Source organism: Colius striatus, chromosome 5, assembly GCF_028858725.1.
Source record: "Colius striatus isolate bColStr4 chromosome 5, bColStr4.1.hap1, whole genome shotgun sequence".
Lineage (NCBI taxonomy): Eukaryota > Metazoa > Chordata > Aves > Coliiformes > Coliidae > Colius > Colius striatus.
The window spans coordinates 8,916,057-8,922,049 of record NC_084763.1 but is presented as its reverse complement, the minus strand read 5'-3'; positions in this window follow the sequence as shown (position 1 = coordinate 8,922,049).

The following is a 5,993-nucleotide window of genomic DNA, read 5'->3' as shown; positions in this document are numbered from 1 at the left end:
GAAAAAGATGGCCAAAAGCTTAGGGTTCTGACTACTTTTTACTCATGTGTTTGCCTTGAGGTTCAAATCCAATATACTGTCCAGACCAGTTTAGTGCCTTAAAAATGTGCATGTTCTTGAACAAGACAAGGAACAATAGCTGTGGTCTCATGAGAGAGAGTCTTTGACAGAAACACCCTCTGAAGAAATTATTGCTGCTTCTGAGTGGTGCTTTCATGTCACTCATGCTGCCCCCTTCGATGATCTGCTCATATGCCCATGCTGGGAACCAGACCAGAGAACTCATCCAGCCTTTGTAAACCTTATAAAAATGACAACTTCCACATGATTCAGCCCCTGCACGGCACCACGCTAGAACACTGGATAATGTCACCAGTCTTACATTGTATGGTAACAGATGTCTGCAGATACTTCACTTCATAAAGGACCACAAAAGCCCACTATCAGAGGCCATAGGAATTCTAGCCCTCATCAGAGAAATGTAATTGGCAAAACAATATTAAGAAGGCACTAGTTGTCACCAGCAGTGGCTTGGAAAGCTTGTTCAGATGACTTAAGACAAATGTTTGCTTCACTAAATAAAAAAATCCTTGCTCTGAAGAACTATATATCACAACTATTTGCTAGGAAAACTTGTGCTGTCTTTTGCTTTGTAATTAATAGGTAGCAAGATTAATTCAAGACATACCAAGGCCAAAGTCAGGCATAGTCGTCTTAAATCATGATGTCCGTGCTGTATTTATGTTACACCCTATTCATGTGGCCACAGGAGAAACAGAAATACAACATTACCAGTGTAGGGAAATAAGACTACAATCACTACAAGTGATGATTCCATGTTTCACAGAGCCAGCTTTATGTCACATAATCTGGAGGCTGTTTTTTTTCAGCCAGATGAAGGCAGCAGGGTGCCTGACTTGTTACAGCAGCGCTTCACCAAGCAGCAGCATTACCACATGCATTTGAACGAAAGAATTGAGCTGCCCACGAATGGGCAATCTACAGACAGGACTGTTTGGTGACAGCCTTGACTATGAATCCCTTGGGCCAGAAAAGAGATACGACAACGGGAGCAAATGGCTCAAGGACGACTCTCTCTCTACAACTACCTGAAAGGCAATTGTAGGGAGGGTAGAGTCAGTCTCCTCTCCCCAGTCTCAAGCGACAGGACAAGAGGAAATGGGCTCAAGTTGCACCAGGGGAGGTTTAGATTGGACATTTGGAAGAACTTTTTCTTTGAGAGGGTTGTTACTGGCACAGGCTGCCCAGGGAGGTGGTGGACTCCCCATCCTTACAGATATTGAAGAGATGCATAGATGAGGTGCTGAGGGGCATGGTTTAGTGGTGAGCTTGGCAGTGTGAGGTGAGGAGTTGGACTCTTAAAGGTCTTTTCTAAGCAAAATAGTTCTCCGATTCCAGGACTTGTATCTTTCGGCGGTCAGTTGCACGAGTCACTCCTGCTGAGGGTACCGCAGAGTTTGAGTTACTGATGCTCTCTTCTTATTTTGAGGGAAAGCTACCCAGTATCTCCTGAAAGCACTGGCTATCTCATGAAGGTGAACACCACGCCTGCCTCTGGCAGAGATACCTGGCAAAAGAGAAACATCTTTTCAGACGCGTAACGCCCCCTCGGCACGTTCAGCGACCCCATTGGCCGGCTCCACAGGAGGACGGGCACACCAATGGCTTTCCCTACCTGAGAAGCAAACGCTGGAATACCGCCCGCGGCCACACCAGCGCTACCTGTATCTTCCCGTCGTGAGATCGCAGCTGGGGCTACGGCGCTGGGAGGCGGCGGCTGCCGGGGGCGACGCGCAAGGCCCAGGGCTGCCCGCCCTCAGGCTGCCCGCCCACAGCGCCCCGGCCCCGGCCACAGCGCCCGGCCCGGCCCGGCCCCGGCCGCGGCTGGCTCGCGGCGCCATCTAGCGGCGACATGCGGCACGGCGCGGCCCTCAGCACCTCAGCTGGGAGGAGCGGCCCTGCCTCCTCCCCAAGCACGCCCTCCCCAAGCACCCCCATCCAAGCATCCCCCTCCCCAACCACCCCCCATCCAAGCATCCCCCTCCCAAAGCACCCCCTCCCCAAGCACCCCCATCCAAGCATCCCCCTCCCCAAGCACCCCTTCCCCAAGCATCCCCCTCCCCAAGCATCCCCCTCCCCAAGCACCCCTTCCCCAAGCATCCCCCTCCCCAAGCACCCCTTCCCCAAGCACCCCCTCCCCAAGCATCCAAGCATCCCCCTCCTCAACCACCCCCCATCCAAATATCCCCCTCCCAAAGCACCCCCTCCCCAAGCACCCCCATCCAAGCATCCCCCTCCCCATGCACCCCTCTCACGTGTGATTCCTTCCCTTAGTTTGGGTAGTACTCAGTTCCTTAATTATCTCCGGTTAATGAATTAGAGCACTGAGTGCTCACCGGCTGGACAAGCTGCTGGTGTACTTCTTACAGGGAAGTATTTTCATTATTACCACAGTTTAACCTTGTTTCAGGTTACTAACAAAAACATCTCAAGAAAGGCACCCAAACATGCTAACTTTATCACTAAGCCAAGGTTGCAGCTTGTCTTTCCAGCCAGCAGCTAAGGGCAGCACAATCATCTTAAAGGGGCAAAGAAAACATGTGTACACTTAAAAACCTCACCAGGTTTTGAAAATGAACATACCCACAACTCAGTTTACTGCTGACCCAAATGCTCCTTACATCTAGATTCTCCCTCACAGGATTTCTGCAGATTTCTCTGAGTCTATGTTTTTTTTATTATACAGCAACATTTCCTCATGTTGTTTGAACAAGGATAAAGCTCTAAAAGCATGAACTTCCATACCGTGGCATCAAAGCTTTCCCAGCACAAGTAACAACAGTACCAACCTGGATATTTTGGCAGCCAGCTTGCACCGGGGTAAATGCACCTAGTCAAGCTGCAGTTCTATCTCCAATTGCCCACCTACAGATACCCAAAAAACCCAGAAGAGTTCACGATCACTATGCAGTGAGGGAATTCTGAACTGCTTCCTCACACTAGCTAAAGAAAATTTACACTGGAAAACTTGTAGGTGGTACAAGAAAGAAGCAGTAGAAAAACACTTAGCCACATCTTATGAAGAAACAAAGTGATTTTGCATCATTTGCTACTATTAGAGATCTTGTACACACTGGGGTTTACACTCCTTCCTTCTGCTGCAAGAGTAAGAAAGTAGCAGACTATGCCTGAGACAGAAGGAGCCTTTCCTGAAGTATTGTGTCACAAACACAGATAATTCAAAGAAATAAAGGGCAACAGGAAGCAACAGGAGAGCCAATGCTGTCTGTAAAGGTCTCCACACCAACAGCAGCACAAGGAAGAGCTTGAAAGCTCACAAGGTAACAGAGGAAAAAGGATCCTTTTGACCATTATTTTGCACTCAGGAACTCTGCACTTTGTTACACCTGTCTGTTAAACCAACAGTAGCATTGCTAAACACAACGTAAACTGTAGTCAGGGAGTCAATGCAGGTGTATGGCTATACATCAGTGGCAAAGCATTCTTCAGAGTAAGCACAGTATTTTGAAAATGAGTGGCTACACGTTGCTCTTTTCATACACCTGCTCATCTCATCTGTCTCTTCCCAGAAAGCAGCAATAAGTATAGAATATACTTCGATCTTGTGTCCATTTCTGGTGTGACTGTCTCTGTCTTAACACACTGTGAAGCTGCTGCACATGCTGGCATAGACTTGCTAACGAGACACACAGGGGGCTTCCTCTAAGTGTGGGTTATCTGGCACTTCATGTCTTCCTGGAAGGTAAAGAATGAATTTCAATCACTTTCTCTATATTTCAAGTGGTAGAAGTGGGTGATGCACAAGTATGTTACAAAATGATTAACACTGGGGCATACCCTATGCTGCCTTAACCCTCACAGCCTGTTGTTCAGATTCATACTACAGACTTGCTTCAACTCAGCATCCAGTTTTGCCTACAGTCATGCACTGTACAATTGTGTTTTATTTTACGCTGTAGAACAGTTCCTACAACAAGGACATGCTAAGGACAAGCAACTGTCCCTATGGTTTTCATTTCTTTTCCATCATCACCTGCTACCTGGTTCATGCTGCTCAATTCCACACCCAAATTGCTCAGAGAATCATAAAACAAAGACCTCATATGATCACTCTTCTTCAAACTCTTTCCTTCTCTGAAAGGAAAAACACACACACACACACACACCTCTCTTACCTCAATCTGCCCTTCAATGCTTCCTTCATACTTCTTAATGGTAACACCTCTTATCTTTGCTCTTGCAGCTGTCTTTCCTCTGCCTCCAACTCTCACTGCTTTTTGTTAACGCTTCACATCTCATTCTTACTTCCCATTTTCCTCAGTAATCATCATTTTATTGTTCCTTGCTTGGATCATGGTAAGGTCATGGAAGCTGAGAAGTTCAATGACCTTACACTTGTTCTCATGGAAGTCTGGCCTCTTCAACTTATTGCTCCAGCTCTAATGTAAGAGTTAAAACACTTAAAATATTTTGGGAAGGGAGAACACGCAGGTCAAATGGGTGAAGCCTCTTCAATGCATTCCAGAAACATCTTATGACATCCAAGACTGCCACTCTGTGCCATTCCTTTGAGAATGTTAGTTTCTGTAGTAGTTCTTAAATGTTAGTCAAGTTAGATCCATTCACCCAACCGAGTGACACTTAAACAAGCTCTACACATTCTATACAGTAAAGAGGCTAAACTGAGAACATCTCTCCACAGTAAGAGGTAGAAAACATCATAATTAAACACAATTTATTCATCATTGCTGACTATACAGCAAAGAACTGATGCTTGTAAGACCTACATTTGTGTTTCTCTTCTGATAGATTTGTAAATGAGAATTATTTTGTAACATTCTATTTAAGTTGTTTAGACTGGAACAATGGTTTCAATTCAAATCTTTTCCAATTGAGCATCAACTTTCAGCAAGGCCTAGAAATCCTGACAGATGTTTCCCTGTATAAACTCAAGGAAAACTCAGTTTTCAAACGTCACGGCATAACTTCAAGTAGTTTGATACGAGCAAGCAAAAAAGAAACTTTCTCACTTGTTCAGACCTATTTAAGAGCTTTGCCCTGTATGTGGAAATTATAAAGTTGGATAGGTTTTTAGTTGCAGTGCAACAGAATCTTTACAGAAATTAAGTTAGACAGCATATAACTTCCAAATTAGCAACAAACCCAAATGTAACTTCTTGACCCTGACTGAAATCTAAACAAAAGCAACTGAAAAAAACCTGACAGTATCATCTGGAGTCCTGTGTCCAGTTCTGGGCTCCTCAGCTCAAGAGGGGCAGAGAACTGCTGGAGAGTCCAGTGCAGGGTCACCAAGATGATCAGGGGAATGGAGCATCTTTCATATGAGGAAAGGCTGCAGGAACTGGGGCTGTTTAGTCTGGAGAAGGAGACTGAGGGGAGATCTCATCCATATTTACAAATATCTAAAGGGTGGGTGTCAGGAGGTTGGGACATCCCTTTTTTCTATAGTAGCTAGCAACAGGACAAGGGGTAATGGGATGAAGCTGGAACACAAAAAGTTCCACTTAAACATAAGAAAAAAACTATTTTACTGTGAGGTGAGGGAGCCCTGGCACAGGCTGCCCAGAGGGGTTGTGGAGGCTCCTTCCTTGGAGGTCTTCAAGACCCGCCTGGACTAGGTGGAGCTGCTTCTGCAGGGGGGTTGGACTAGATGATCTCTAAAGGTCCCTTCCAACCCCTACCATTTTATGATTCTATGATCATTGTGCTATGATCTCATGTATTCTTTTCCTTCCCTCCATTGTAATTAGGTAACTTTAGGAACACAGATATCCTGCTATTGAGATGGATGCAATGCTACAAATGTACCACTTCAGTCAATTTCAGTAATGCCACTGTCATAACTTTATTCCACTCAAATCAACCATATCCTCATCCTTTATGATGCATTGTTTAGTCATTTGCACTCAAATATACTTATAAACATCCAG